Raw genomic sequence first — 13058 nt, 5'->3', positions numbered from 1 at the left:
ACTTCTTAATATTCTACTCAAGTGTTCTTTCTTCCTTGGTGGACTCCACAGGGACTAAAGATAATTTTTAAATTCCATCCAACTCAGTAATTGTATCAGTAAATATTCAACACAAATAATCCAATTTATTCTTTTTGGAGTTTAGATGAAGTTGTTCGGTTTCTCTGTGTGTGTATGCAGACCTCTTAGGGGAGCGAATTAAGTTTGTTTTCTAAAATTTAGGTACTTATGATTATTTGACATCCAGGGTGACTACCATCTGTGAAAATTTTCAGGAAATAGTGTCTTGCCAAATGCTTATCTTTTCAGTTCAATGATTTATAATCTGGCATAAAAATAGTTTATTTTTTCCACCTTTTAAAAATTAATTTTCTAGATTTTTGGCCTGTTTTAGTACTCTCTTGGTTCCACATTCTTGAGGAAATGACCTAACAGTATAGGAGCTTGTGATGGATATATTTGTTTGCCCACTACTATGAAAGTGAAGACGTTATGATAGAATGCGTTGAGCTGGGTGTCACTGTTACTAAAGCTTTAAGAACATCCATTGACTGGCTTTGTGGTGTGGACTACAGGGATGGCGTAACCGGGGTACCATGATGAATCTCATCAGCACTCACACATCAGTATCGTAGTTGTTCTCCATTCCATCAATCCGTTCTCTCTATTAACATGTTGTTTCAAAGGTGTTTGGTGTCAGGCAGAGTTATATTTAATCTTAAGTCTGTCATTGACTATATGTGGGAACCTGGGCAAGTCATACACCTCTCAGAACCTCAGTTCCCTTCTCTGTTAAATGGGACAATTATTCTGCCTAGAAAGCTTATAGTGAGAGCCAAGTTAGGTAACGTATATATGCAGAGTGCCTGATACATTAATTGGCAGATAGTAGATGGTTCAACAAATAATAATTACTATCGTCATCATTGGTATTTTCTGCAATGTAATAATTCAGATGTATAATAACTGAACTGAGCTGCTGCAACCCTCTGATCATGAAAAGTTACATTGTATAAACTATAGGTACAAGGTGTATGCTATTTTCTTATAATTCTTAGTTTTTAAAGAGTGCAATTCAACTTAGCATACATATTTATGTTTAATCAACAAGTGGAAATAATTCCCTTTACGTATGAAATATTAGGTTTTACTGTTTGAATACTCCTTTCTTAGGTAGAGTTTGAAGGAACATACTCAATTATTTCTTCTTTTTTTAAAAATAGATTTATTTATTTATTTGCTTATATTTATTTATTTATTTTTGGCTGCGTTGGGTCTTTGTTGCTACGCACGGGCTTTCTCTAGTTGCAGCGAGCAGGGTCTGCTCTTCGTTGTGATGCGCGGGCTTCTTATTGCGGTGGCCTCTCTTGTTGCGGAGCACGGGCTCTAGGCACGCAGGCTTCAATAGTTGGGGTGCGTGGGCTCAGTAGTTGTGGCTCGTGGGCTGTAGAGCGCAGGCTAAGTAGTTGTGGCACACGGGCTTAGTTGCTCCGCGGCATGTGGGATCCTCCCGGACCAGGGCTCGAACCCATATCCCCTGCATTGGCAGGTGGATTCTTAACCACTGCGCCACCAGAGAAGCCCCTCAATTATTTCTTTAAAAAACTATATTTAATCTTCATTATTCTTTTAAGTATCAGTACATTTTTTGTGGTTGAAACATGTATTAAACTTCATCAAATATGAATGATTAACACTTACTTAGTGCTTCCTCCACAACAGGCCACATGCCAAGAAGTCGACATGCATTATTTGATTTATTTAAGTATTTCCATAGAACTCCTGTTAATAATTAATGCTATTTAAAAATCTTACTGCCTTTGAAAGTTAAAAAATCTAGATGATTATTAATAATGTTAAAAATAAGAAGGTATTTGAATGATTACTGTGATGCTCTAATTTATCAGATTTTGGAGACCAAATCATGAATGCAGAGAGCATCCTATAAAAATGATGTAATGTCCATCTGATAAAGTTTTTGATTTATTCTTCTTAAAAAGTAGTTACAGTAATACTGTTTATTTAATATTTATTCAACAGTCCATTTTCACATATTTTATATTATTTCATACATTTTACACCCTTTAATCTTTTTATTGAATGTCTTTTCTTTATGAATTTTTTATAGTAGTAACTTTAAAAAATCTTTAGTATTTCAAAGTTAACTATGTTAGGAATCTGTTCTATTATTTATGCCTCCTTTTAGACCTTTTACATGTAGAATCCGTGTGTGTGTGTGTTTTAGTCAATCATTTTTAAATTGTAGAAAAGGAATGTATAATTGAAAAGCAATATAGTCAATAACTAGACAGTTCAATTCTTTACACTGTTGCCACAAGCTGGTGATTTAAATCTTCTGTGATAAAATCTAACACCTCTTATCCCCTGTGCTTTTTTCTTTTATTTTTTTCTGCTCTTTTTTTATAGTAAGTCATCAACAGCAGCACTCTTCCTACTCATGTTGAATTCCCCTTTACTAAAATATATCTCTTCAAAACATTACTATCTTTATACAAGGAACAATCATAGGTACAGAGGATAAACACAAGATCTAATGTCACCGAATCCCCAATTAAAAGGTACTTCAGAATTTACTGAATCCAGCCTCTAAAAAGATTTTTTGTGTATTCCTTTATCATCCCAGTAAGTGGTTGTGTATCTCCTATTTGATCAATAAAGTTTGTCCCTAAACTGTAGAATAAAAAAATAGCCTGTTTTTATTTTCACAGAGCTCTGACTGTCATAATTTTCCTTCTTGTATTGGCTCAGATGGGCCTCTAACTGCTAGACTATATTCAAGGAAAGGAATATGTGTTCCGTTATTTCAGAGTACACCAGCTGGCCAGGCCACTTGAGTTCAGCCATTTACCACCCTTCCCATGCTTTTTTTCTAGCTCTGACAAGGCCCTGTAACCACACGTAAGGCAACAAACAAAATGCAGACCCTGGTGTGTACTCTTCATCCTCAGGCTGCTTTTAAAGCTGTTTTTTTCTGCCCGTGGCTCTCGCTGCATTATCCTTGGTCTCCTCTTTCTATCCTTAGCTGTTTCCCCAGGACTTGAGGCCCATTGTTATCATCTGACTAATGTTTTGCTTCTTGTTAATGGTTACTCTCATTTCCCAAAAAGATACGCCATTTCAGGACCCAGTAGTTACCGCCCTTCTGCTAAGACTCCATCCCCAGGACCATCTGCCTTCACGTGGCCCTTTGTCAGCCCTCATGTCTTATGTATCGTGCCTCAGAGGCTCCCCTATTTGTCCCTCTCACGTGGGCCACTTCCTGTTGAACACACCTGCCTGATACGGAAGCCTGGACGCCCCCTGGAATATAATTTCCGTTTTCCCAGTTATCCGAGTAGCATGTCTTTCTTGATGCTCAGATTTCAGTAAATTGCTTTCTAATTTTTGTACACCTGTTATTTGCCTCTTACTGGAAAGTGTTTCTAGTTTGAAGAAGAAAGTCACTGGATTTGATGAGGAATAGAGTCTATTGTATAGAGTTAAAAACAAGGATATCTGAGTGCTTTTATTAATTCTTTTAGTCAGCATTTGAAACGTAGAAATGCAAATTTATCCTTTGAATTTATCCTTCCTTTCCTCTTTTCTAGAAAGAGATCAGACCTATCTTAGCTGTCTGAATATGGAGTAGGTAATGTTTAGCCAAAATTGTATTAATTCATCAACAAAATATGTAAGCAACCAATAGGGAGTAAAGGTTTCAGTTGTTCCTTATTTTCCATTCATGATATTGTTTTTATAATGGTAAATTCAAATGTTGACATAATGTTTTCATCCATATTAGATTATAATTTAGAGCATAACATTAATTTTAAAATCACAATATATGCAAAGAGAATATTTAGTGAATTTAGTATACTTTTTCTCTTCTGGGACCATTACATTAGCTACTCACAATTAATAAGTAGCTCATTTCTTCTTTCATTTACTTATTTCTGAAACTCTGCAAGGAAAAACATGCTGGTTTAAAAAATAAGAATAAGCAACTTTGTTCTCAAAAGGATCAAGAGATAGTTTTGTATACTCAGTGGTCTCTTAAAATACATTGTTCAACTGGGGTTATACCCAGTTATTTTCAGCAGCTCATTAAAAATTACTTATACACTTTTAGAACAAGGTTAATAGTAAAAATGATTCAAAGGACCTGTCAATAGGAGTCAGTTTCCTAGGGCTGCCGTAACAATGTACCAAAATTGAATGGCTTAAACAATAAAAAGGTATTGTCTCACAATTCTGGAAGCTAAAAGTCCAAGATCACGTTGTCAGCTGAGACGACTACTTCTCAGGACCCTATGGCAGCGTCTGTGCTGGATCCAGGCTTTTGGCAGTCCCCTGGCTTGTGGTAGCAGAGCTGCAGATTTCACATGGCATCTCCCTCCATCTCTGTGCCCAAATTTTCCCTTTTCTTGAGGACATCAGTTGAACTGGTCTGGAGCCCAAGCTGAGGACTCATTTTAAATGTATTACCTCTGGAAAGGCCTTTTCTCCAAATAAAATCATATTCTGAGGTTCTGAGGGCTAAGGCTCTGACATATATTTTTGGGGAGACATAACTTAACCCATAACATGGAGTAGTATAGCTCACTGAAAAGAGGTATTACTAAGTTCTGATGGTATTCTATGTCTTATGTCTAAAAGTCTGCAAGGAATATACATGCTGGTTTAAACGAATTAGAGTAATCACTTTTGTTCTCAGAAAGATCAAGAGAGAGTTTTGTACACTGAATGGTCTTGTAAAAATACATTGCTCAATTGGGGTTATACCCAGTTATTTCTCAGATTCTATTATTTTGAGTAGAAAAACAAACCCTTAAGCTACAAAAACTGGGAAATTAGTGGTAACTTGTTATTGAAAGTAGCATATTTTTCTATCTTCCTGAAAAATTTTTAAAGCTTTTAGTGAAATGAGGTTTCCAAAGAGGAGATACATGTAATTCACAATTATACCATAAAATATATTTCTCTAAGAACAGCTAACACTGACAAAATAAATGCATCATGTGCATAAATAAATGTATTTATTACATAGCTTGTTTTTATTTAAAACATTTCTAATATACAGATTGCCAACAAACACATGAAAGGATGCTCAACATCACTAATCATTAGAGAAATGCAAATCAAAACCGCAATGAGGTTATCACCTCACACCGGTCAGAATGGCCATCGTCAAAAAATCTACAAACAATAAATGCTGGAGAGGGTGTGGAGAAAAGGGAACCTTCTTGCACTGTTGGTGGGAATGTAAATTGATACAGCCACTATGGAGAACAGTAGGGAGGTTCCTTATAAAACTAAAAATAGAACTACCATACGACCCAGCAATCCCACTACGGGGCATATACCCTGAGAAAACCATAATTCAAAAAGAGTCATGTACCACAATGTTCATTGCAGCTCTATTTACAATAGCCAGGACATGGAAGCAACCTAAGTGTCCATCGACAGATTAATGGATAAAGAAGATGTGGCACATATATACAATGGAATATTACTCAGTCATAAAAAGAAACGAAGTTGAGTTATTTGTAGTGAGGTGGATGGAGCTAGAGTCTGTCATACAGAGTGAAATAAGTCAGAAAGAGAAAAACAAATACCATATGATAACACATATATATGGAATCTAAAAATAAAAAAAATGGTTCTGAAGAACCTAGGGGCAGGACAGGAATAAAGAGGTAGACATAGAGAATGGACTTGAGGACACGGGGAGGGGGAAGGCTAAGCTGGGACGAAGTGAGAGAGTGGCATGGACATATATACATTACAAAATGTAAAATAGATAGCTAGTGGGAAGCAGCTGCATAGCACAGGGAGATCAGCTCTGTGCTTTGTGACCATCTAGAGGGGTGGGATAGGGAGGGTGGGAGGGAGATGCAAGAGGGAGGGGATATGAGGATATATGTATCATATAGCTGATTCACTTTGTTATACAGCAGAAACTAGCACAACATTGTAAAGCAATTACACTCCAATAAAGATGTTTTAAAAAAATCTCTAGCTTAGACAGCATGTAATTTTGATTAAGTCTATGCATGTAGGAATTACAAATAAACACCCTTGATTTTCAAAAAATGAAAAATATAAATAAAACATATCTAAGCTTTATACTCATAAGGTTGGGCCAGATCATGGTGAAAGGGGAGGAGTCTCTGTGAATCAGGAGACCGTTCTGCATTCTCTCTGTCATCAGCTAGTCTCCAAATATGTCACAACATTCAGTCTCCTGGGACTTAATCTGGTCATCTCTAAAATGCTAGGGTGCTTTCCAATTTTACTTCCAAATATAAAATTCTATGATTCTATTTTCAATTTACACTGAATAAAGACCAGTAAGAGAAATTTATTTATAGAGAATTCAAATAAATAATATTTGAGCAGATATGTGTATCTCTACATCTGGACTTAAATTTTATTTAGGAGTCCAAAGTAATGTTACTTGTTTTGCGTTTTTTGTGCATGTGCTTGTATATGTGTGTGTGTGTGTGTGTGTGTGTGTGTGTGTGTGTGTGTGTACCTGATTAGGAATGTCAGGGCCAACTGTCCTTTGCATAATATCTTAAAACCATACAAGAAGCACTTAATTAAATTTGCTCTTTAATTTTCTGATGCGTTAAGTCGGAGTTTTGACACAAATGAGGAGAAACTACTATTTCCTTCTTTAAGTCATTGAAAGTCTGAGAGGAGCTTTCCTGCTGGGCTCTGAGGAGGCGGGGGTTCCTGAGACCCTGGAGCTGCTGACAGTGGCATTCCAGAATATAGAGGGCAGAACATCACTACCCGTGTGAAAATGACCCCCACCCCATTCCTCGAAGACCGGGTGGCAAGGTTCTGAAGCAACAAGTGACTTGAACACTACCGTGATGCCATCTCCCCTCTAGATGCCAGTTTATGCTTTGGGATAACTGCTTTCCATTTTCTGAAGATACGTGAAAAAATAGATATTTGCCCTAAGAGATTTGTTTTTTCTTGTCTGTTCCTTGTTCAACCAGATATACTAATATTTTGAAAGTTATAGAGGACGTTAGCAAAGACTAACTTGTAGATTTATATGGTAGGAGAGCAAGGCTGTTTAACTTTATTTTCCAAAATAAATCTTGGTTTTTAAACAAAAGTTTAGTTCTATTTGTCTGGCCAAGAAAAAAAAATAGAACATTAAATACTCGCCTTTATTTAATCCTAAACTATGTCCACAAAGCTAAGTAAATAATAATATATGCTTATGTTCCTTAGAATTTTGATTACTTCTAACATGTCATTTTTTTAGATAATTGAACGAAATGACCTTTTTTACTTTCCCTTAGCAAATTAGAAGGGAGCAAAGATCAGTCCTATGAAATTAATAAGGAGATTCTGTTTCTGATGATATTCTTTTGTCATAAGCATAATATAAAGATACAAACTAGTACAACTGACTATTTCAGCACCTGCTGTAATTATCACACATTTTATGTGACTGTGAGGATTGCTATTGATTCTCCAAAAGACTGAAATGAATTCCTTGGCTTCATTGTAATCTGCTTCAACCTCAGAAAATAGATGTGTCCAAAATTAGGACCAATGCTTTCCAGAGAATAAAATCAAGGACTTTGAAAGTTCATCCCAGCCATCATCCTGTCTTCGGTTTCATAAGTTGATCATCTGATTGCTTCTGAAAGGTCTTCAGGGATAAAATGTCTACATTAAATGGATGTTCTTCTAATTACGAAAGATGCTTGTATATACCAAATATAATCACAAAGTGAATTCCAACTATCAGACAAAACACAGAAAAACACACCATTTTAGAAATGCTTCATTACATTGCACATTTTTTGTAAACCCAGCACCAGAAATTTTAATTATTTTCCCCTTTTTTTTTCCTCTCATTATTCCCATTGATCTTACTTTGCTTGTTTGAGTTTTTCCCTAACCCTACATAACTCTATATAAGCATATGGTTCAATACTTCCCCAGTAAAAACAGCATTTTCAATCCAAGTTCCTTTCTCCTCTTTTACCAGCTGTCATAAAGTCTTTGTGTGGTGCTATCTTGTTCATCCGTTCTTCCTGATGACCTGTGACAGGGGCCATCCAGTGCCTTGTGCAATGGCACCTCGAAAGCTCATTCCATCCAGGTTTCCTCCCATTCAACAGGGACGCGTTATGAAATCTCCTGTCCCCAGCTCAGAATGTCTTGTTTCCATTTTCAGAATTCTCTTCAAGTTCTTACCTTTATTACTTCCATGCCCTCTATCAATGCATTTACAACTTTGATACTGCTTTGCCTAGACTTTCTGTTTGAGTCCTTTGGCCTGATTTCTTCCTCCCAAGTTTCAATCAGTGTCACATTCGAATGGCCATACATGGCTTAAACAGCTTGATAACCTGAAACAAATTTTCTGTCGTTTTAAAAATAGTGTCCTGAACTTGAACCTGCCAATCTCACATTCATCTCTATGACTTCAAGTGACTCGATCACCTTCTCTCTACTAAGCCCCAACCCGGACCCCAATTCCTCCTTAAGATGAACTATTTAGACCTATAATGATTTCTTGGTGCTCAAACCTTCTTTGGCCCTTACATTCAATATTCTATATTATGTTTTGAATGTTGATTGTATTTTACCGTGTATTTTTCAAACTGACTTACCTGCGGAAGTCCTATCCCCCTAAAGACACAGCAAATTTCTTGACTACTGAGATTGTCCCACATAATTTTATATATTACCTCCTGCCCCTTAATTCCTAGCCTGGTTCAGAAAACACAGAAGATGCTCAATAAATGTTTGTTGAATTATCAGTTTCTCCAGTAAAGCATTAGCAGATGTTTACTTGGTTCCTTGTCTTTGCCTAATAATGAGTTTCTTTTCTTGCTTAATTACAATCAAACTTAATAAACCTTTTAGAGGTCATTTTTTAGTTCTTGAAGCTGGCAAAGACTGAGGTAGGTCCTATAGTAGAGGATCAGATGTATATTTCATTTTGTTTTCCTTTTAAACTAGAGACAACCGAGGCTATTGAGAGCAAGGAGAAACACCAAATCAGAACCTCTTCAGAAAGTCCGAGGTCCCAGCATTAGAATCATCAACTGCAAACCCCAAAGTTATTAGCCAGGGGAAGTAATTAGGGTACTGTCCCCAGAGCCAGGGGTTGGAAGCCAAAAGAAATGCAATTCAGGCGTGTGTGTGGAATAGTATCCAGGTAGAGAGAGAATATTCCAGGGTGGTTTCAACGATAATTATGGTCAGTAGTATCCACAAAAATCAAGTTTGGAAATCTGGATCATGTCTTGTGATTGATTGTGTATGTAGAGACAAATCAGCTGAGTGATTCTAGAATCTGGGGCTCTTCTCTGATATGGGGGCCAGTGTCTGGTCGTGCTCAGCTGTTGAGTGCACTGCTTCTTGTTTATCCCGTAGAGTTTAATTAGTGCGCGAGATAGACTGTGCTCCCACAGGAGAAATGCATTCCATTACATTTTTCTTAGCTTTGGATTGTTACATAAAGAGTCATCCCAGTGAGACTTCATGCTTCTAGCTAGGAGAGCACCCTGGGAGCTGCTTAAGCAAAGGTGTTAGATAAATGCGTCCTTGACACTGGCTGTTATAGGTTCCAGTGTTCCAAGGCTGCACGGTATTAGAACCCACAGAGTGTTCAAAGCATTTTTTTTCCCCTGATTTGAAAATTTTAAAAGCTTAATTTGTGGCAGTACCTCATACAGTACTAGGGAAGTGTTTATTAAACATCCTGATTATTAATTATTCCTGTTATGAAGCATTTAGTTGGAAATACATGATAAACCATGTTTATTATGTTAATAAGAACTAAACTCTTGTATAGTGTGTAAAATACTTGACAAGGTAAAGCTTTTTCCTGATTTATATTCTAAACTTTAAGATAAAAGAAAGCTAATTGAAATGACTCAACCACATAAACAAAATTAACTTGAAATTCAAATCTGAGTTTTTAAAAAAAACTCAGAGCAAACAAGGGATAACAGCACATGCATAATGAGGTAAAGGATTAAGATACCAGTTTAGTTAATTCAAGCTAAAAATCTCCTTTCCTGTGACTTCAATGAATATTTTAAACAAAAGTATTTAAGTCTAAATTATCTGGAAAGCTGCCTTAGCTTTTTACGGAAATTCTCATGGATGTAAACACAGACGATACTACTTTTCTAAACAGGTTCATAATTTACATTTTAGTATTTGTCAAACACTATTAAATTTACAGATTTCTGTTTACATCCTTTCCTTAATTAAGACAGTCCTTTTAGATAGAGGGATTAATGGTTATTTTTAAATTAAGGAAATGCCAACCTCACAATGACAGGTCATAGGTGTGATCCTTGAGCTACAGAAATGTTTAAGCATTATGTACTTAACTTTGGACGTGGCAGTTTTGGAAGAGTTTGGCTTTTCGTCCCTTCATTAAAGCTTCACAGATACACTTTGTGACCTCAGATGATGAATAAATACTAGGTTTAGGGCTATCAAACTCTATTTTTTACTATTTTAAAGCAAGACATTTGTCACTAGGTAAACTTGAAATAGCTTATTGTTCCAAGGTTATTTTATTGATATGCTGTGGTGATTCTCAAACTTGTTTTATGTTCGAATCCTCTGTGATATATTAAAGAAGCGTCTACTTCACATTTTCCCTGCAGACTGGCTGAACATGAATCCGTCTTAAAGTGAGTCTCAGATATCCATCCCCCTGTTATGAAATCTCCCAGATGAGCCTGGTGGCCAGAGAGCCAGGGCTCCCGTGAGGGGGCAAATTTAGGCTGAAAATAGATTAAACTTGCAAGTACATCAAAGTGTTCATTTCAGTAAACATTTAAAGATTTTTAGCAATCTTTGATGATCTTTGGCTTAATTGCCAATGAGAATACTACCTTTTTCGCTTTTTATCTTTGCCCGAGTTTAAACAAATTGAATGTCGTATAGAAATGGCATTATTGTTATGGAATACAAAGCTAGTTAGAGATGAATTGCAGCTAGAGACTACTCTGAATATCTCCTATGTGATTAGGGACAAATTTGAACACGTAAGTGCCTGAAGACATGTAAAAACAACAAATTTCCTGAATGTTGCTTTTCTTGGGGTGAAGAAGCACAAAAGATAGTGGGAGATTTGATTTACTCATAACGTCTGGAAAACAGAAAGTGCATGTATTAAAATAAGAAAAGTCTGTCCTTTTAAAAACAGAATGCCAAATACCCTAACAAAGAAGACATGATCACAGGAGAAAAAGGATTTTTTAAAAGTTAATATATTTTGAGAACTCACTCCACTGAGAGATTGGATTTTTTTTTTTTTTAATTTGAAGGGCAGAAATCTGGATTAAACATTCATTTTCTCCAAATTGTATATCTATAAAGAGGACAGTAAAGTCTTTAGCAGAGTCTGCTCCCTTCCTGGAAAAGCAAGGAGAAAATACTCTTGATTGTAACAGATATATTTCCGGGAGCACAGGAGTGGCAGTTAAAGCAGAAATGGGCAGTTTGGGGCTCCAAGCCTCGGAGTAAGGATGCCTGACTCCTGTTGCCGATGTCTTACTGAGGAAGTGCAGGCAGTAGGTAGCTCTCTCTAATAACCAGTCAAAGAAAGACATTTGCACTTGTTCCCAGTCTCTTATTTTTTCAACACCTCGTTGGACGCTCTTCACTTCAAGGCAGATCCTTTGACCTAAGCAGATTATCGCGATGCATTAAGGGCACAGCCAGCTAGCCGTGCCTTTCAGGGAAGAGATTTGGCTCCAAATAGGACACTAAGCTTTTCAGCCTTCTGCTTATTTCCCTAGTCAGCAGGATGCGGTGTCTCTGGGAGCTCAGCGGGCTCCCGGGGAATCAGGGAGAAACAAAAACAGAAGTGGCAGCCGCTGCAGATATGGGAGTCGGTGCCATTAAAGGAAGCGGTTGCTAATAAGGGCCTGTGAGACCTACGTTTCCTTGGTTTCCATGACAGTTATTAGGTACCCTAGAAATTGAATTGTCTCCCACAATGCTCTCAGGGGAGAGGGGGTGCTCCAGTGACAAAGCGGAGCGGTTATGACTTGCAGTCAGTCGTTCTTCTGAGACGCAACCCTCCCTGGATTATTTGCTCTTGCATTTCTTTTCCATTCCCTTTCGGTGTGTTTGACATTTTGGCCAGAGACCCTGGCTTCTGCTGCACAGTGTCTCAAACACTATTTTCCCCCTTTTTGTTTAGAACTGAGCTTGGCAAAGCCAGGATATGAACAATTGTGCAGGTGGGCTCCTCAGGGCGAGTGAAGAGCCACCTGCAGCCCTGCCACTATGCCCCTCCACCAGATTTCCGTAATCCCCACCCGGGAGACGGCCAGCAATGGGCGAAGTTCAGTGGGCAGAAACAAAGAGAAGAACAAGGAAGTCGAGGTAAGAGGAGGTTTGATTTGATCAACTAGGACAGCCAAGCCAACTGCCGCCAGCACTGCTCTGTGTGCCCCCAGGAGTGGCCAAGGCTTAAGAGCAGCTGGGCTACCCCGCTCAGTGTGTGATGATGGTCCACTGGAAGAGGACCGTCCTCTTCGTTACCAAATCCATCATTGGTAGCGAACAGGAGCATATTAAGTGTAACCTTTATTTTCTGAATGAAGGAACCAAATCCTTGAGGACACTTGCTGCTTGAAAGATGAAAACTTCTCTTTGTCTAAACATCCTACGGAGTCCCTTTGGACTCGGATGGCTCCCAGGGCTGCCCTGGACGGCTGTGACACTGCTGTCATTCATTTTCAGACAGTGGGGCTGTTGATGGCTGCTAATTTTGCCCACTGCCCATTAAGCTACAATGTTTGAAAATAACTTTCTTAACGCAGTGACACAGAAGTGAGAGCTGTGACAGCTGTGTCGCTGATGACATAATATGAATTAGGACGGCACTTCACTGCCTCATACGATCTACTGCTTCCGTATTCGTTCTCGGGGGGGGGGGGTGTGTGGATTACTTTTGTTTGATGTCTGTTTCATTTGTATTGTTTTTCTTCACGAAAAAAAAGCGTTATTTGAAACTTACATGGGCTAGAGAAATAGAATAT

General features: G+C 37.8%; 1 long non-coding RNA gene across 1 annotated transcript in view; it reads left to right on the top strand.

Annotated features, from left to right (window-relative positions):
• LOC118895973 overlaps positions 1 to 12393 on the top strand; it is a 404534-nt gene extending 392141 nt beyond the window's left edge. Inside the window, exon 3 of the long non-coding RNA XR_005020057.1 lies at positions 12215 to 12393. This is a non-coding gene — a long non-coding RNA (uncharacterized LOC118895973). The remainder of the gene's footprint in view (positions 1 to 12214) is intronic.
• Positions 12394 to 13058: the final 665 nt, after the last annotated feature.

Source organism: Balaenoptera musculus, chromosome 5, assembly GCF_009873245.2.
Source record: "Balaenoptera musculus isolate JJ_BM4_2016_0621 chromosome 5, mBalMus1.pri.v3, whole genome shotgun sequence".
In the NCBI taxonomy this organism is placed as follows: domain Eukaryota; kingdom Metazoa; phylum Chordata; class Mammalia; order Artiodactyla; family Balaenopteridae; genus Balaenoptera; species Balaenoptera musculus.
The sequence above is the reverse complement of the archived record's forward strand: the minus strand, read 5'-3'. Positions and strand labels throughout refer to the sequence as shown.